This window comes from Hyla sarda, chromosome 11 (assembly GCF_029499605.1).
Source record: "Hyla sarda isolate aHylSar1 chromosome 11, aHylSar1.hap1, whole genome shotgun sequence".
NCBI classification, from domain to species: Eukaryota; Metazoa; Chordata; class Amphibia; order Anura; family Hylidae; genus Hyla; species Hyla sarda.
Genome location: NC_079199.1, coordinates 74722242 through 74742224, shown reverse-complemented (window position 1 = coordinate 74742224; position 19983 = coordinate 74722242). Strand labels below are relative to the sequence as shown.

Here is a 19983-nt window from a genome sequence, read left to right as displayed (position 1 = left end):
ATTTTTTATACCTGAAGTTTTTTAGCATGTGTTTTAAGACTGTTTTATCCTCTAAACAATGGACATTTTATCTAAAGTATGCTGCTGGTGATATATTTAGAAAAAGAAAATGGATTCACCTACCTCAGACATCCCCTGTTTTAATCATACCTCCAAAGCACTATATGGTTTTAGAGAAAGTGATTCGTCTGTATAACTTGAAAGACATGGACATTGAGATTCTCAAGCATCCCAAAAGAATAGAGATGGAGCTCAGGAGATCGGAGCAAACCTCTGGGATTTTAAACTTCTCTAAAACAAAATGTGACAGAGTGTGGAGGATGGTTAATGCACCGTATCTGGAGAATTGCAATAAAGATCTTGCATGGTCAATAGCACATGAGTGTGTACCTACCAGACACTTTCAGCACAGACGGGGATTGTGCAATACTTCAAGATGTCCAAGAGGAAGCTGTGGAGGAGAAGAGACAGTCTTACATGTGTTTTGGAACTGTTTTTATGCTCAAGAGGTGTGGAAAAGTGTGGCGAGTCTTTTAATGTTTCTTACCGGTCTAAAGACTTTTAATCATGAAGTTGTTTTATTCGGGAATTTTACGAGTCAAAATAAAGATACAGAGAGAGTGATATGGACTGTTGTGAATACCGTCAAGAATGCCTTATGGAAGTCTCGCAATATTTTGGTTTTCCAGAAAGACTTGATTAGTGAAAGTGACTGTTTTAAACTTGCACTGAGTGATCTTTTTGTCTACTATTTATTGGACAAAAAGAGACTGGGGGCCCAGAAAGCTAATTCACTTTGGCACTTTAGTCTTTGGAATGCAATAATGTGATATGTAATATGATGCATTTTGAATAGTAGTGAAAGTTTACTTGTATGTATTTCTTGTTTTTGCACTTTACTAATAAAAACGTAAAAAAATCTGTTCTTATCAGTTTAATATCTGATACGTCCCCTATCTGGGGACCATATATTAAATGGATTTTTGAGAACGGGGGCCAATTTCGAAGCTTGCTTCCGTCGCCCTATGCATTGACCCGATATGGCAGTATCTTCGGGTACAGTGCACCACCCCCTTACAGGGTTAAAAAGAAAGATTCCTACTTTCATTGCTACCTGCTTGCTGGCTAGCCAGCTAGCCAGCCCTGTGGGCCTTGCTGCTGCTGCAGCCAAAAAACAAAAGGTGGTGCTGCTGCTGCTTCTGCTTCTGCTTGTGTCTGGCCGCTGTTGGAGCGTCCAGGCACAGGACTTCTGCTGCTGCTGACTAAATGGCCTCCTTAATTGGATCATCTGAGCAGCCAGCACACCTGTGCAGGTAGGGCATGACATGATAGGCAGCTGCCTTATAGCGGGTGGGTGCTGAATGTTCCTAATTGACAAAATAAGATTAATGCTTATGAAGAAATATAAAATCTCATCCCTTCCCCAATATCGCGCCACACCCCTACCCCTTAATTCCCTGGTTGAACTTGATGGACATATGTCTTTTTTCGACCGTACTAACTATGTAACTATGTAACATAACATGGGGGGGTCTCCTGGCTGTTCACACAGGTGTGTCATTGCTGTACATTGACCATGCATTGCTTCTGTGGTATTGCAAAGGCAAAGACAAATGCTTCCAGCCATCCATTGCACTAATGGATTGGTCATCAGCTGGCTGTCTATGTCCCGCATCAATATAGACCAAAGTACAGAGGGTTAGGCTATGCTATTGTGCACCTACCTGATGCATCAGAAGGTGCGAGGCCCTTGCTAAATTCTGTGCACAGACTTTGAGATCTATGCTTTAGACTGTATCTAAACCTGCTCCAACATGGACTGACATTCTGGCCTACTTTCAGCCGATGCGACTTGTCTGTCGCTGAACAGTCGCTTTTTATGTATTCAGCACCTATGTATAATGTTGTAAAAATGCTCTAGAAGCTAAAGTCGCAGAAATGTCACACATATTTGGCCTGCAACTTTGTGTGCGACAAATTCAGACAGGAAAAATCAGTATAAATCCTTAGAAAATTATCCCCCAGTGTCTCCATCTGCTGGCGGTATTGAATAAGCATTGCTGCACTGATGTGGTATGCATTAGACGAAAAAAAAGAAGAATAATACGCCCAGAAAAGAGGCGAAAAGGAGAAAAACGTAAAAAAAACGTGAAAAAAAAGTAAGAGGAAGAGAAGGGAAAAAAAGGTGGAAATGGGTTTAAAAGTGATTTCGGCGGAGAAATATATATATATATATATATATATATATATATATATATATATATACGCGCACACACACACATATATATAAACGTATTCTCCGTTGAGATATTGCAGCCGCTGCTGTGTCCAGGCCCAGGAGCCTTAGCACTGTGCTGTGATGTCACTCAATACCACTGACATCACTAGGTGTAAACAACATCTCACCTTTGCTGTGTATGTGACTATGGAGCTGTTTGGTGATGTTGTCTATTATGGCCTTCATAGAAGCAACAGGAGATTGTTGCATCCATCTAGAACCCTCAGAACTACAGTGCTATGATGTCACTCACTTCCACAGGCCTTGCAGAGTGTAAACAACAACAACCCAGCTTTGTTGTGTATGTAACCATAGGGATTGTGATGTCACCTAGAACCTTCACAGCAGCGACAGCTTTATGAGGAGCATCAGCACTGCTCTGCCTGAGCAGAACCATCACCGCCATAGGTTGTCAAATAACCCGGATTTAACCCACACAGGTAAGTCCAATAGGGTGCAGGCATGTCCTCTATGCTTACAGCTTCCCGTGGGTGTTGGTTTGATACCGTTTGGGGACAGCCAAGGAGGCATCTGCAGGCAACAAAGGTAGGTGTGTGCTTGTGTGTGTGTTTCCTATGCAGATCCTAAGCCCAGTGTCACATGCAAGTAGGAGGAGTAAGAAGGGTTCCTGGCAAATCCGGGTTATGGATTGCATTTAAAAAGGCCCCGTGGGAGTGCAATGGGCCCCTGTCTTGCTGCTTAGCAATAATGGTATGGGTTTAGGTTCTGCTGTGTGTACTGGTGGTTGACTGCCCCCCAGCCCAGAGTGTGCATGGGAAATTGTCTGGCAGCCTCCCTGACAGCAAGCAGTGATAGTGCCCATGAAGGGGACCTTGTTGGGCCCGCCCCTTTCACGGTTATCGCTTCTCGGCCTTTTGGCAAAGATCAAGTGTAGTACCTGGCAGGGGAGATACCATGATCGCTACGGTCTGAAGAACTCCAAGCATTGTGGTAGAGATTTTGCGTAGTACGATTGCAGTACTTTTCGTTCTTATTAGAACCGCATTTCTCTAGAGCATACCACCTGAAGATCGTCTCCTGCCTGCCTCGGAACATCTGAAGAAGGAGAAGATCTTGAAGACTGCAGCTCCGGAAGAAGCCGACGAAGAACCTGGAAGAAGGGAATCGGCGGTGAATTCCGGAACAGCGGCGAAGAGGAAGGCGGCGCAGAATCTTTTCGAAGAAACTCGCTGCCTCTGGAGAAGGATTTGCATAGCTCCTCCCACCGGGACCGGATCTGCATAGCTCCTCCCACCCGGGAAAGAAGACTTTGCGAAGCCTCTCTCCACAAGCAAGCAAGGAAGCGGAAAAGAGCCTGCTGGAAGAAGCCATGGCCTCAACCAGCAAGTCCACCCAGGAGGCTGCAGGGCAAGGCCTGGAGGTCCAGCCCCAACCACAGCAAGCTTCAACCTCCACCACGGCAAGGCAGAAGGGCGGCAGAATTCCTAACCTGGAAGCTCCAACCCTGGAGCCCTGGATGAGGCAGACTGTTGCCTTGAAGCTCAAGCCCGTGGACGGAAGGGTGCCGGACATGTCCCACGACGTGTTCTGCAAGAAGATGCTGGCGGATCAAGGCTTCCCCACGGCTGACACCCTGGGAATAGCAACCTTCTTTTCGGGAATCTTCTACATCACCTTTGCCACCATTGGGACCTGTAGAAGATACTGGGAGGTGGTGAAAGCGGCGAGTCCCGAATCCCCTTTCTCTCGCTTTGTGGGCAACTGCCTTATTCAAGGAGAGGAGAGGCGGGTGACGGTCTCAATGCGGAACCCACACACCCCAGGCACGGACATCTCGACCTTCCTGAAGCGCTTCTGCACCGTGGTGAGGGAGCCCACCCGCATCCTGAACTCACTCGGATACTGGACCTGCAAGTGGTCTGTGGTCGTCAGACTCAACAAGAACCCTGCTTCTCCAGACGGACTACAGCACCTGCCAACGACATTTTCCTTGGGCAACTCCACAGGACTTATCTTCTACCCGGACATGCCGCAGACCTGCAGGAGATGTGGCAAGATGGGCCACGAGGGCAAGGACTGTACGGAGGATGCCTGCAGGTATTGCCGTGTGACAGGTCACACGACCAAGGACTGCCCCAAGAGCAAGACCTGCAACCTCTGCGGACTGGCAGCCCACAGCTACAAGGACTGCCCCCAGAGGGAGAGAACATGGGCATCTGTGGCAGCGAGAGCACCGAAGCCAGCCCCAGCTCCGGAGCCAACACCACGGATGGCCAAGCCGACCAAGGAGGGTAAGAAGGCGAAAGCCACCACCCCTGCCCTGTCCCGCCCCTGCCCCTCCCGCCCCATCCCCTGCCCCTCCCGCCCCATCTCCTGCCCCTCCCGCCCCATCTCCTGCCCCATCCCGCTCCACCCCCGCCCCATCCCGTCCCACCCCTGCCCCACCCCGTCCCACCCCTGCCCCTCCTGCCCCATCCCGTCCCACCCCTGCCCCTCCTGCCCCATCCCGTCCCACCCCTGCCCCTCCTGCCCCATCCCGCCCCACCCCTGCCCCCCGTACCCCACCCCGGCCCACCCCTGCCCCGTCCTCCCCTGCCCGGCCCACCCCTGCCCCGTCCTCCCCTGCCCGACCCACCCCTGCCCCGTCCTCCCCTGCCCGGGCACTCTCTCCTGCGCCCCACCCAGCCTCCTTTCTCTCCTGGCCCAGCAGCACCTAACCCCCCTCCAGCTGCTGGTGCCCGCCCTTCGGAGGACTTTCCTGTGATTCCTCCCCCAGGTACCATACAGAGGAAGAGGAAAGGAAGGGACAACGCATCAGAAGAGTCCCACAAAAGAAAGATAATCGAGACCTGCGAGACCCCTCAAGCTTCAGATGAGGAGGAGGAGATGGAGCAGGTCTGCGAGAGCCTTGAAGCTTCAGAAGGAGAGGAGGTGATGGAGCAGGCCCAAGTGGAACAGGTCCAAGCAGAGCCAGTCCAAGCTCAATCTATGGAGGAGCTGCTGCAGGACCCAGAGGTCAAGAAAATCCTGGACACTCCGTCCAACACGGTCTACGACGAGTTCTTGGAAGGGCGCTACGAGAAGCCACACGAGCCGACAGGCGCCAGAGAAGAGGACCCGTCCGACCAGACTGGTAACTAGTATCAGAACTAACCTCTCTTTTTATTCCCATGGCTGATCTCAACATCTTCTGCATTAATGTGAGGAGTATTAGAGCTTGGTTTAGATTTCAGACTGTTCTTACGTTCTTAGATTCCCAGAGGTGTGATGTTTACATGTTGCAGGAATGTGCTTTGTCTGTTTCTAGGTCTTACAACCATCTGGCCAGGCAGTGGCCTCACGGCCCTTCCTACTGGTCTGGTGGGGGCGACAATAGGTCTGCGGGGGTGGCCATCCTGATCAGGGGAGGTAACTTTGCACTTGATTCCGTCCGGGAGCTCGTCTGTGGCAGACTTCTTGTCGCAGACGGTTCCTGGGCGGGTGAGCCCGTGCGGCTCATCAACGTGTATGCCTCCCCTGAGAGGGATGTCCGACTGGAGGTTCTCCAGGCCCTGCGGGCTGAACTCGCCACCACTAGGGCAGTAGTGTTGGGTGGTGACTTCAACTGCCCCATTGAGGTGGACGGGCGCAGTTCTGGCACATCCGCCAACCTGGACGTGACGTCTAAACTGCTGATTGAGATGGTGACGGAGGCATCCTTGCAGGACGTTGTCGGGTCCATCGGGAACGGCTCCGTAAACTATATGTGGAGCCGCCCCGATGGCTCGCTCCGTTCTCGGATAGACTTCATCTTCACTTCGAGAGCAGTCAGAAAGGTGTCGTACTCTATGGTCCCCTGCTTCTTCTCTGACCACAGGGCCATTCGATTCCGGGGGACTCTGGGCCATGGATTCCCACCTGGCCCAGGCTCCTGGAAGTTGAATTGTGCCCTGTTGGAGCAGAGGGAGGTCATGGAGGAACTTAGGGATGCGTACCTTGTATGGCGAAATGACAAATGTCTGTTCAAGTGCATCAGCGATTGGTGGGAATATGTTAAAGTCGAATTCCGTTGTTTCTTTCAGGCAAAAGGCAGACAACAGGCGTGTGCGAAGAAGTGGGACTTGAGGAAACTGCAGCGCGAGCTGCGGTCCCTGCAGGACCTGCTCCAGTGTGGCTGGGACGTCAGGGAGGAGCTGGAGGAGACCAAAAAGAGCTTGAAAAGGCACTTTGAGGAGGAATCCAAGCGAATCGTCTTTCGTTCCAAGGTGGAGAACCTGGAGAAGGGTGAGAAATGTAACTCTTTCTTTTTCAGGAAGCTCCATGCCGGCCACACGCCCCTGACTGAGCTACGAGATGAGACCGGACACATGAGGAGCGGCAAGGAGGAAGTGATGGGGGTCGTCCACGACTTCTACGGTAACCTCTACGCCCCCAAGTCATTCGACCCCGAAGCCGCCGAGAGGTTCCTGTCAGGTGTCACTAACGTTGTTGATCCCGCAGGTGCGGCGGCTATGGACGATCCCTTGACGGTGGGGGAGCTGCTCTCTGCCGCTAAATCCTTTAAGCCCGGCAGGACCCCGGGCAGTGACGGTCTCCCGGCCGAGCTCTACGTAGCGCTGGGTGACCTGATCTGTCCGGACCTGTTGGAGGTGTACGAGGAGATGGTGGTGGGGGGCAGAATGCCTCCGTCGTTGAGGGAAGGGATGATCACGATCTTGTATAAGCGGAAGGGGGAGAGATGTGACCTGAAAAACTGGCGTCCCATCTCTCTCCTGAACGTGGACTACAAGATCCTCGCCAAGGTGCTGGCCAACAGGCTGAAACCTGTCATGGGGCAGATCGTCCATCCGGACCAGACCTGCAGCATTCCTGGCCGCAGGATTGCCGACAGCCTTGCCCTTGTGAGAGACACGGTCCATTACATCCAGGACCGCGGGGGCCGCGCCGCCCTGGTCAGCTTAGATCAGGAGAAGGCGTTCGACCGTGTCTCCCACGCATTCATGGACAGGGTTTTGCGCAGGCTGGGTCTGGGGAAGATGTTTTGCTCTTTTGTTAACGTTATGTATTTTGACATTTACAGCACGGTGTTGGTGAACGGCTGGAAGACTGACCCCTTTTCTATTCTTTCAGGGGTTAGACAAGGCTGCCCTCTTTCACCTCTCCTTTTTGTTTGTGTTATAGAGCTCTTCGCTGAGACTATCCGGCAGAATGGAGAGATCAGAGGGATCACCGCACCAGGACCAGATCGCCACGAGGTCAAGTGCTCGCTCTACATGGACGACGTGACCGTCTTCTGCGCTGACCAGCGTTCGGTGACTGCACTCGTCCAGACCTGCGAGGACTTCGGCAGAGCTTCGGGGGCAAAAGTCAACTGCGGGAAGTCGGAGGCCATGCTCTTCGGGGAATGGCACCTGGCTTCTTCCGCCCCCTTCCCCTTTACTATTAAGCCGGACTTCATTCAAATTCTTGGAGTCTGGTTCGGGAAGGAAGGAGCGGCCCTTAAGTCCTGGCAAGACCGACTAGGAAGGATAAACTCGAAGATCGGACTGTGGAGCTCCAGAAAGCTCACGATGGAAGGCAAGGCACTTGTCCTGCGGAGTGAAGTTTTACCTGTGCTCCAATATACCGCACAGGCCTGGCCTCCCCATACCACCGTTTGCAAGGCCATCACCCGGACAGTGTTTGGCTTCGTCTGGGGCAAAATGGACAGAGTCAAGAGGACCGTGATGTACAAGGAACCCCGCAAGGGTGGGAAGGGAATACCCGACATCCCCGCTCTGCTGAGGGCCTCCTTTGCATGTGTCACGGTGCAGCGGACTCTTGTTGAAAAGACTGGCTCAGCGGGCAGGTCCATGTCTCGCTTGCTTCTCATGCCCCTCTGGAGACAGCTGGGCTGGGACAAGTGGGACAGCTCCATCCCTTACAACTGGAACACTCCCTGGTTCTATGGGGATGTTGTCCGGTTTGTGAGGGAGCACCAGCTGGAAGGACTGAAACCCGACCTATGGAAGCCGAAGACAATCCACAAGCTCATCCGAGCTAAGGACTTGACCGAGCTGGTTCCGGGACTCCCCGCAGCCACTGCAGAGACAGTTTGGAACAATGTGGCCTCAAAGCGGCTTACCAATGGACACAAGGACTTGTCGTGGATGGCCGTCATGGGAGGTCTCTCTCTCAGGTCATTCATGCATGCCCGCAACCTGTGCAAGACCCGGTACTGCCCCCGTTGCCCCTACGTGGAGGAAACATCTTTCCACGTGTTTTGGCAGTGCCCCTTTGCACAGGGTCTGTTGGACGCCCTAGAACAGGAACTCAGAGACTCAGTGCCCAGGAGCTGCCTATCGTACCATTCGGTGCTTTACGGCCTGTTCCCTGGGACCCACGACGTGGAGGCCATCCAGGAGGCCTGGCGCCTTATGAACTGTTTTAAGGACGCAGTGTGGCTTGCCAGGAACCGCCTCGTGATCAACAGGGAAAACATGTCCGTCCGGGACTGCCGCAGGTTCATCAAGAACCTGCTTAGAGACTATTCCATCTTGGACAGCTCGGCCGTTGATGAGGAAGAAGAGGAGTGAAGACCCCTCTCCTTCTCCCATGTCTCCCTGAAGATACAGCCCAACAGTTTGGCCCTGTGATCCGCCCCCTCCCTACCCCCACATAGTCGCCCACACCCCTACCCCGATCACAGATTGTATTATTTGGTTTTTGTTTGATCTCTTGTGCCTTTCTATTGCAGGATTGAGCTGAATGTTAGAGTAGCATGGTGTGCGATGTATAGCTTAGGGAACCTTTGCTGTGTATTGTACTATCATGCTTTGTGTGACTGTAATTTATTGTACGACTTGTAATGACTGAACGGTAAATAAAGCTCTTTCAATCAAAAATCTGTTCTTATCAGTTTAATATCTGATACGTCCCCTATCTGGGGACCATATATTAAATGGATTTTTGAGCACGGGGGCCGATTTCGAAGCTTGCTTCCGTCGCCCTATGCATTGACCCGATATGGCAGTATCTTCGGGTACAGTGCACCACCCCCTTACAGGGTTAAAAAGAAAGATTCCTACTTTCATTGCTACCTGCTTGCTGGCTAGCCAGCTAGCCAGCCCTGTGGGCCTTGCTGCTGCTGCAGCCAAAAAACAAAATGTGGTGCTGCTGCTGCTGCTTCTGCTTCTGCTTGTGTCTGGCCGCTGTTGGAGCGTCCAGGCACAGGACTTCTGCTGCTGCTGACTAAATGGCCTCCTTAATTGGATCATCTGAGCAGCCAGCACACCTGTGCAGGTAGGGCATGACATGATAGGCAGCTGCCTTATAGCGGGTGGGTGCTGAATGTTCCTAATTGACAAAATAAGATTAATGCTTATGAAGAAATATAAAATCTCATCCCTTCCCCAATATCGCGCCACACCCCTACCCCTTAATTCCCTGGTTGAACTTGATGGACATATGTCTTTTTTCGACCGTACTAACTATGTAACTATGTAACATAACATGGGGGGGGGTCTCCTGGCTGTTCACACAGGTGTGTCATTGCTGTACATTGACCATGCATTGCTTCTGTGGTATTGCAAAGGCAAAGACAAATGCTTCCAGCCATCCATTGCACTAATGGATTGGTCATCAGCTGGCTGTCTATGTCCCGCATCAATATAGACCAAAGTACAGAGGGTTAGGCTATGCTATTGTGCACCTACCTAATGCATCAGAAGGTGCGAGGCCCTTGCTAAATTCTGTGCACAGACTTTGAGATCTATGCTTTAGACTGTATCTAAACCTGCTCCAACATGGACTGACATTCTGGCCTACTTTCAGCCGATGCGACTTGTCTGTCGCTGAACAGTCGCTTTTTATGTATTCAGCACCTATGTATAATGTTGTAAAAATGCTCTAGAAGCTAAAGTCGCAGAAATGTCACACATATTTGGCCTGCAACTTTCTGTGCGACAAATTCAGACAGGAAAAATCAGTACAAATCCTTAGAAAATTATCCCCCAGTGTCTCCATCTGCTGGCGGTATTGAATAAGCATTGCTGCACTGATGGGGTATGCATTAGACGAAAAAAAAGAAGAAAAAGAAGAATAATACGCCCAGAAAAGAGGCGAAAAGGAGAAAAACGTAAAAAAACGTGAAAAAAAAGTAAGAGGAAGAGAAGGGAAAAAAAGGTGGAAATGGGTTTAAAAGTGATTTCGGCGGAGAAATATATATATATATATATATATATATATATATATATACGCGCACACACACACATATATATATAAACGTATTCTCCGTTGAGATATTGCAGCCGCTGCTGTGTCCAGGCCCAGGAGCTTTAGCACTGTGCTGTGATGTCACTCAATACCACTGACATCACTAGGTGTAAACAACATCTCACCTTAGCTGTGTATGTGACTATGGAGCTGGTTGGTGATGTCGTCTATTATGGCCTTCATAGAAGCAACAGGAGATTGTTGCATCCATCTAGAACCCTTAGAACTACAGTGCTATGATGTCACTCACTTCCACAGGCCTTGCAGAGTGTAAACAACAACAACCCAGCTTTGTTGTGTATGTAACCATAGGGATTGTGATGTCGCCTAGAACCTTCACAGCAGCGACAGCTTTATGAGGAGCATCAGCACTGCTCTGCCTGAGCAGAACCATCACCGCCATAGGTTGTCAAATAACCCGGATTTAACCCACACAAGTAAGTCCAATAGGGTGCAGGCATGTCCTCTATGCTTACAGCTTCCCGTGGGTGTTGGTTTGATACCGTTTGGGGACAGCCAAGGAGGCATCTGCAGGCAACAAAGGTAGGTGTGTGCTTGTGTGTGTGTTTCCTATGCAGATCCTAAGCCCAGTGTCACATGCAAGTAGGAGGAGTAAGAAGGGTTCCTGGCAAATCCGGTTTATGGATTGCATTTAAAAAGGCCCCGTGGGAGTGCAATGGGCCCCTGTCTTGCTGCTTAGCAATAATGGTATGGGTTTAGGTTCTGCTGTGTGTACTGGTGGTTGACTGCCCCCCAGCCCAGAGTGTGCATGGGAAATTGTCTGGCAGCCTCCCTGACAGCAAGCAGTGATAGTGCCCATGAAGGGGACCTTGTTGGGCCCGCCCCTTTCACGGTTATCGCTTCTCGGCCTTTTGGCTAAGATCACGTGTGGATTTCTGTGCGTGGTTTGGGTTGAAAGGAGTGGTGATCGGGGCCCTCTTTACGGGGGGCCCTGGATTGTTGCTGAGCTGCGATCGTGGGTTTTACCTGCAAAAATGAGCGAGAAGGCGCGTGGACTTGAGGACACGGTGCGGATCTACGTTCCTGGCGAGCACCGGGGGACGATCGGACTTGACCAAATCGTTGTGGAGATTCTTCGCAAGCTTGATTACCTACAGGTATGGAATGTATTGGCTATACAGGATTTTCCTAGGCAAGGAATTTATGATATTACTTTTTGTGGTTCTGAGATTTGCCAGAGAGTCTATATGGATCTTGAAGAAATGAAGAGGAAAAGTGAGCCTGCTATAATGAAGAAGATTAAAGTGGAACCGTTATTTATGAATACAACAAAGGTAGTAATTGTCCACATGTATAATCCTAAGGTTTCTGATGAAATGGTTACAAACTTTTTGTTCCGGTATTGCGAGGAAGTGAAATTTATAGGAAGACTTAAGAACAAGTTTGGGTACTTTAATTGTAAGAGAAAGTTTATTGTAAAATTTAAAAAAGATGAAGGAATGCAAGATGGAAGGAAGAGCATACCACAGGTGTTTTCTATCAGAGGAGAGAGAGGTTTCTGCTTTTATGAAGGCCAGTTGCAATATTGTAGAAAGTGCCATGCCTATGGCCATGTGCAGGATTATTGCCCTGAGAAAGGAGAATGTTGCAGAAATTGTGGGAAAACTGGTCATGAAGCAAGTATTTGTACAGAGAAGAAGACATGTGATATCTGTGGAAGTGAGGAACATTTGGCAAGAGGCTGTGATATGTGGTATAAAAAGAAGAGAAGTTATGCTGATGCAGCTGGGAATAGAGGAGAACAAAGAGAAAAAGGGGGAGGGAGGTTTGTTCCTGGAGTTGGTGAGAGTGTGAGTGTGAGTGTTAATGTGGCACAGGTGGCTGAGGAAAGTTCTGTGATAGTGGAGCACATTAGCACTCAGGAGAGGTCAGGGGAGGAGGGTGTTTCCACTGCTGTGACTGGTGAGGAGACAGGTGTGGGAGGTGAATTTACCTTGGTGAAAAAGAAAAAAGAAAAAAAAGTGAAAGTGGTGGAGAAAATTGAGACAGTGTATGGTGATGTTCTTTCTAGTGAAGAGGCTATGGATGATATTGAATGTCCAAACCCAATTGTGGGGGAGGAGGAGGGAATGGAAGTTGTTGGGTCATCTCAGAGATCTCTAACACCTGGTCAGAGAGTTTCTCGCAGTAAGGAAGAAGAGGAGGAGGAAGATGAGGATGTGCAGGTTGTGAATAAAAGGTGTAAGACAGGGAGCTGGTCTGAGGATCAGGAAGCCCTTGTTCTTGGTAGTGATAATGAAATAGACAGGGACTCTAACATAGGGTCGCCTGATTGTTTTGCAAGTTTACATAGGAAAGTTGAAGGCCAAAATGTTAATTTCTAAGTTAAGATGGATTTTAAAGCATTTGGTTTTATTTTCCTAGTTATTATGACTTTGGTTGTAACAACTATTAATGTAAGAAGTATTGAGTCTGAAATTAGGAGAGCTGCAATTTTTGATATTCTTGAGAATGTTAGAAGTGATGTGATATGTTTACAGGAGTGTGCAATAAAGTCAGCACCTTATGCAAATGAGTGGAAGTGTGGGCAGTCCTTCTGGTCCACATGTGCAGAAAACAAAAATGAAGGTGTTGGGATTTTATTGCGAAACAGGGACATTAAAGTTTTAAATTGCCAAACTTTAGTACCTGGTCGTTGTATGGTTTTAATTTTTGAGGTTTTGGGCCAGAGGATGAGAATTTTTAATGTGTATGCTCCAGCAGAAAAACAAGCACGTTTGTCTTTTTTAGAGTCCCTTAAGTTTTTTATCCCTGGTCGTGAAGATACTATTATTGTTGGCGATTTTAACTGCATTAGATCCGTCAATGATCGTGAGAGCTCTGCTGAGGTTAGAACTGATATTACTTCCAATGTTTTAAATCAAATTATTCAAGACTTGCATTTTACTGATGTTGGACTGATGGTTAGCACTGATGAAAGATATACGTACATATCAGATAGTGGCCGCTGTAAATCCCGGATCGATTACATCCTGGTCTCTGATGGGATTAAGGTGGTCCGGTGCAATCAAATGATGTCAACTTTCTCAGACCACAAGATGGTGTCGGCTGAGATAAGTGTCACAGAGTCCCTTCATTTTGGGAGGGGGCTCTGGAAATTAAATGTAAGTCTATTGGAAGATGAGGAAGTAATGGCTGGTTTTAATCATGTGTTTTTATCCTGTGTTTCTAAACAACCTGATTTTAGTAATGTCTTAGTGTGGTGGGAATGGGCTAAAGGAGAGTTTTCTAATTTCTTTAAGATGTTTTGCATAAAGAGAGCACAAGAGAAGAGGAGGAGTGATGAAAGGCTTGTATCCCGGTTAGAGACTCTCTATAAGTTTAAACGTGTTGGTGTGGAGGTGGAGGATGAGATTGTTAAGGTGAAGGGGGAGATGAAAAAAAGGTTGTTGGAAAAGGGAAGGAATATTGTATATAAGTCTAAAGTGCAGCACCTAGAAGAAAATGAGCAGTGTACACGGTATTTCTTTAAAAAATGTTTTAATGCTAAAGGTGTTTTTAAATCTGTTTTTACCCCTACGGGGGAAGTTTTTGGAGAGGAGATGGTGAAGGAGATTGGCAGATTTTATGAGACACTCTTTAGTAATAAGAGCAGAGCCAGTGAGACGGAGATGAATGATTATTGTAATATTTTGGAGAATAATGTTCCTGTTGAAAAAGTAGATTTTTTGATTGATGATGTTAGTGAAGGGGAGATCAAGCAGGCCCTGGATAAGATGGCCAAAGGGAAGACACCAGGCTGTGATGGTCTCCCCGCTGAGTTTTATTCCGCGTTCTGGAATATTTTAAGTAAAGAGTTTACACGGGTGGTGCAATATGTTTTTAACTCAGGTGTTTTAGCTGAATCTATGAAGAAAGGGGTCATAACATTAATTCATAAAAAAGGTGATGGCAGAGATCTTAAAAATTGGAGACCTATAACTTTATTAAATTGTGACTACAAGATAATTGTTAAGATTGTGGCTAATAGACTGAGTGGTGTAGTGGACCACCTTGTGGGAGAATACCAAGTTTGTGCAGTACCGAAAAGAAAAATAACAGATAATTTATTGCTTTTAAGAGACTCTATTTATTACAGTAACTTTAACAAGAATGCACTGTTTGTTGAGTCCATAGATTTCGAAAAGGCTTATGATAAGGTTGCACATGATTTTATGTTCATTGCTTTAAAACACTTAGGTATTCCAGAAAAGTTATTATCTGTTATTATGAGTTTTTATCATGGGGTGACAAGTCAGATTTTAGTAAATGGGCATGTGGGGCCTGCTTTTAATGTCTTGTCTGGAGTCAGACAGGGATGCCCACTCTCCCCAATTCTGTTTATATGCGTTATAGAGGGCCTGTTGAAGAATGTGCAGAAAGATAAATGTGTGAGTGGTGTTTTTATTCCAGGTAGTGATGGTAGTAAGTTAAAGGTTTTAAGTTATATGGACGATGTGGTTTTTACTTGTACATCCCAAGCAGATCTCAACAGAGTAAATTTGCATGTGAGGATTTTTTGTTGTGTGGCTGGGATGAATGTGAACTGGGGGAAGTGCCAATTATGCAGTTTTGGGAACCAAGAGAATATAGTAGTGGATGGTGTTAAGGAAAAAGAAGACATTGAAGTGCTAGGAGTGATATTTGATAAAGACCTCAAAGGAAAGAAAAGTTATGAGACTTTGGACAGTAAAATTGAGAAGAAGCTATCCTTCTGGAGGTTAAGGAACTTGTCACTTAAAGGGAAAGTTCTTATCATTAAGTCTGTAATCCTACCGCTTCTCTTGTATACGGCTATGGTGCTTCCTCCAGGGAAGTTATGGACTAGGAGAGTCACAAGGAAGCTTTTTGTGTTCTTCTGGGGGTCTAAGATGGAGAAAATGAGAAGAGAAGAAGTGATGAAGAGTATGAATTTGGGCGGATATAACTTTCCAAACATTGATCTGTTTTTAAAGGTGCACTATTTTCTTTTAATTTTTAAATTGATACAGTGCAATAATAGGGCGGCAGACATGAGTAAATACCTTGCAGGATGGTTGTTTTCCAAATGGGGCTGGTGTGAGAGGGATTTGAGGAGACCCATAGCACATGTGATACCTACCTTCTATGTGCTCCTCAGGTCTTTCAATGATCAATTTGGTTTGAGCTCTTTAGGTGAACCTGATAAAAAGAAAATAGAACAAGAAATAAGGAAAAATTAGAGATTATATGAAGTACCATTCTGCACTAATGCTCAGTCTGTGAAGATTTGGAAGTTTTTTAAAGTTATTGGACTATCAAACAGACAAAAAGACGTTAGTTGGATGTCCTTTCATGGCTGCCTCCCAACCCGATCTTTTTTAAATGGAAGAGGTTTGAGAATAAGTGACAGATGCCCAAGAGAGGGTTGTGGAGGTAGAGAAGACTTAGTGCACCTTTATTGGGACTGTTTTTATGCAAAAGAATTTTTTATGTTTTTAAAGAAGTTTTTAATCCAACTCACTGGATATAACAGTTTTTCTTTTGAGAAAGTTTTTATTGGTCAAGATCTTAGTAAAAAGGAAGATACACGTACTAATTGGATTCTTTTTTCTGTTTTTAAAGAGGTTTTATGGGACTCACGCAATTTGCTTGTTTTTAAAAATGTTGTTATTTCTCCGAGGGAATTGAAAAGATTGTTTTTAGGAAGGATTTTTACTATCTTTCTACTGGACGAAAAGAGAATTGGTGAAGAAGAAGCGGAGAAAATCTGGATGCATACACGATGGAAAAATTTATAAGAAGTACGTAAAGGAGAAAGCTGTAAGTTTTTGACCAATTTCTGTGATTGTTTTTGACATGTTTTTTTGTTTTGTTGTTTGGTCACTTTTTCTTGGCACTCGGTTCCCTTAGTTAGTTTTTTCCGTATGATGTTTTTTCAGATATTGTTTTAAGTGACGAGTCTTGGTAGGTGACCTGATGATCGTCCAAACAATAGTCTGTAACTGAGGAAAAAAAAAAAAAAAAAAAATCTGTTCTTATCAGTTTAATATCTGATACGTCCCCTATCTGGGGACCATATATTAAATGGATTTTTGAGAACGGGGGCCGATTTCGAAGCTTGCTTCCGTCGCCCTATGCATTGACCCGATATGGCAGTATCTTCGGGTACAGTGCACCACCCCCTTACAGGGTTAAAAAGAAAGATTCCTACTTTCATTGCTACCTGCTTGCTGGCTAGCCAGCTAGCCAGCCCTGTGGGCCTTGCTGCTGCTGCAGCCAAAAAACAAAAGCTGGTGCTGCTGCTGCTGCTTCTGCTTCTGCTTGTTTCTGGCCGCTGTTGGAGCGTCCAGGCACAGGACTTCTGCTGCTGCTGACTAAATGGCCTCCTTAATTGGATCATCTGAGCAGCCAGCACACCTGTGCAGGTAGGTAGGGCATGACATGATAGGCAGCTGCCTTATAGCGGGTGGGTGCTGAATGTTCCTAATTGACAAAATAAGATTAATGCTTATGAAGAAATATAAAATCTCATCCCTTCCCCAATATCGCGCCACACCCCTACCCCTTAATTCCCTGGTTGAACTTGATGGACATATGTCTTTTTTCGACCGTACTAACTATGTAACTATGTAACTATGTAACATAACATGGGGGGTCTCCTGGCTGTTCACACAGGTGTGTCATTGCTGTACATTGACCATGCATTGCTTCTGTGGTATTGCAAAGGCAAAGACAAATGCTTCCAGCCATCCATTGCACTAATGGATTGGTCATCAGCTGGCTGTCTATGTCCCGCATCAATATAGACCAAAGTACAGAGGGTTAGGCTATGCTATTGTGCTCCTACCTAATGCATCAGAAGGTGCGAGGCCCTTGCTAAATTCTGTGCACAGACTTTGAGATCTATGCTTTAGACTGTATCTAAACCTGCTCCAACATGGACTGACATTCTGGCCTACTTTCAGCCGATGCGACTTGTCTGTCGCTGAACAGTCGCTTTTTATGTATTCAGCACCTATGTATAATGTTGTAAAAATGCTCTAGAAGCTAAAGTCGCAGAAATGTCACACATATTTGGCCTGCAACTTTCTGTGCGACAAATTCAGACAGGAAAAATCAGTATAAATCCTCAGAAAATTATCCCCCAGTGTCTCCATCTGCTGGCGGTATTGAATAAGCATTGCTGCACTGATAGGGTATGCATTAGACGAAAAAAAAGAAGAAAAAGAAGAATAATACGCCCAGAAAAGAGGCGAAAAGGAGAAAAACGTAAAAAAACGTGAAAAAAAAGTAAGAGGAAGAGAAGGGAAAAAAAGGTGGAAATGGGTTTAAAAGTGATTTCGGCGGAGAAATATATATATATATATATATATATATATATATATATATATATATATATATATATATACGCGCGCACACACACACACATATATATATATAAACGTATTCTCCGTTGAGATATTGCAGCCGCTGCTGTGTCCAGGCCCAGGAGCTTTAGCACTGTGCTGTGATGTCACTCAATACCACTGACATCACTAGGTGTAAACAACATCTCACCTTAGCTGTGTATGTGACTATGGAGCTGGTTGGTGATGTCGTCTATTATGGCCTTCATAGAAGCAACAGGAGATTGTTGCATCCATCTAGAACCCTTAGAACTACAGTGCTATGATGTCACTCACTTCCACAGGCCTTGCAGAGTGTAAACAACAACAACCCAGCTTTGTTGTGTATGTAACCATAGGGATTGTGATGTCGCCTAGAACCTTCACAGCAGCGACAGCTTTATGAGGAGCATCAGCACTGCTCTGCCTGAGCAGAACCATCACCGCCATAGGTTGTCAAATAACCCGGATTTAACCCACACAAGTAAGTCCAATAGGGTGCAGGCATGTCCTCTATGCTTACAGCTTCCCGTGGGTGTTGGTTTGATACCGTTTGGGGACAGCCAAGGAGGCATCTGCAGGCAACAAAGGTAGGTGTGTGCTTGTGTGTGTGTTTCCTATGCAGATCCTAAGCCCAGTGTCACATGCAAGTAGGAGGAGTAAGAAGGGTTCCTGGCAAATCCGGGTTATGGATTGCATTTAAAAAGGCCCCGTGGGAGTGCAATGGGCCCCTGTCTTGCTGCTTAGCAATAATGGTATGGGTTTAGGTTCTGCTGTGTGTACTGGTGGTTGACTGCCCCCCAGCCCAGAGTGTGCATGGGAAATTGTCTGGCAGCCTCCCTTCCAGCAAGCAGTGATAGTGCCCATGAAGGGGACCTTGTTGGGCCCGCCCCTTTCACGGTTATCGCTTCTCGGCCTTTTGGCTAAGATCAAGTGTAGTAATACAGGAGATCCGGATGTCCGGGCAGTATATCTGCACACATTCACTTATTTATTTCTTTTTTTGTCTCACTGTGTCACTTTTTGCGTGTTGTGTGTTCACAGGATTTGTCAGGATGCGGTAGCCCTTCTGGGTGTCCCTCCTGGCGGTCTAGGGGAGGTGTGTGTGGCCATTAGGTTCCGCACCTCCCTGCAAACACCCCGGGTACTCCTGCTTTGGCAGGGTACCTACCGTAATCGGCTCTGCGGGCAGATACCTTGGCTAACGCCAAGGGGGATGCCGGGAGCATTTGTGGTCCCCTAGTAGCTTCGGCGAAAAGGGACATCGAACCTGGAACCTCGCAGGTACCTTTTGGTCCGGAGGCGAAGGGTAAGGTTTGTTGGGGGGCCTCTCTCCTATCGGAGAAGGGCTTGCGATAGACCGCATCCTTTGTGCACGTTTTTTTTTAGTGTAACACGTTTGCACTTTTTCTTGCACTTTGGGTGAATCGAAAGCACGTTCCTCGGCTTTAGATAAAAAAAAAAAAAAAATACAGGAGATCTGGTCAGAAGGTACTCGGGTACCCCTCTCCTCGGCCTTGTGGGATCGCCCAGGTTTATTGCCTGGGCTTCACCCACTTGTTGCTATTGGGGAGAGGGCCTAGTCCCAGGGTAACGAGTGGCGATCGCCTCTCAAGACCTTCGGGTGGAGAGAGGTTAGAACCATGGATGATGATCCGGATCCAGGTTCTGTGCCGGCATACGCAAGGATCAAAAACACTGTGAGAGTCATTCTCACGGATGATACCAAAAGGGCGGACGATTTGAAATTCGTAGTAGAGGACGTGCTCGGAGGAGTTTTCGGAATACAGAAGGGCGAGATATTGGCAATCCAGGACTACCCGAAGCGTAAAATTATTGATGTGACGTTCACACAAAATGGCATCCACAGAGATTTTGTTACCAGAGCTGCTGCAAGTAAAGACAAAAAGCTTCAGGGTGTCCGGATTATTGAGCACGTTCTAGACGATATTAAGCTGGTGGTAGTAAAGATGTATTCCCCTTTCGCCAACCTACACGATGTTGAGTTGTTTTTACAAGTCTATTTTAGTAAGGTTGAGTGCAGAGGAAAAATCATGAACAGCTGTGGCATCTGGACATCTAAGTGGAGATTTCAGGTTACATGCAAAAAAGATGACAGATTGCCAGGGGGTATACAACTACCACCAGCTCGTTTTAAAATAAATA

The 19983-nt window shown here is 47.1% G+C and overlaps 2 non-coding genes and 2 pseudogenes across 2 annotated transcripts; all 4 read left to right on the top strand.

The window, feature by feature from the left end:
- Positions 1-878: 878 nt before the first annotated feature.
- On the top strand, positions 879-1072 carry LOC130296027 (U2 spliceosomal RNA). Its single transcript, XR_008849110.1, has one exon. It is a non-coding gene; the product is annotated as a U2 spliceosomal RNA (small nuclear RNA).
- An 8010-nt stretch (positions 1073-9082) lies between these two features.
- On the top strand, positions 9083-9255 carry LOC130296107 (U2 spliceosomal RNA; annotated as a pseudogene).
- A 7168-nt stretch (positions 9256-16423) lies between these two features.
- On the top strand, positions 16424-16613 carry LOC130296140 (U2 spliceosomal RNA). Its single transcript, XR_008849131.1, has one exon. It is a non-coding gene; the product is annotated as a U2 spliceosomal RNA (small nuclear RNA).
- Positions 16614-18720: 2107 nt separating this feature from the next.
- On the top strand, positions 18721-18842 carry LOC130296080 (U2 spliceosomal RNA; annotated as a pseudogene).
- Positions 18843-19983: the final 1141 nt, after the last annotated feature.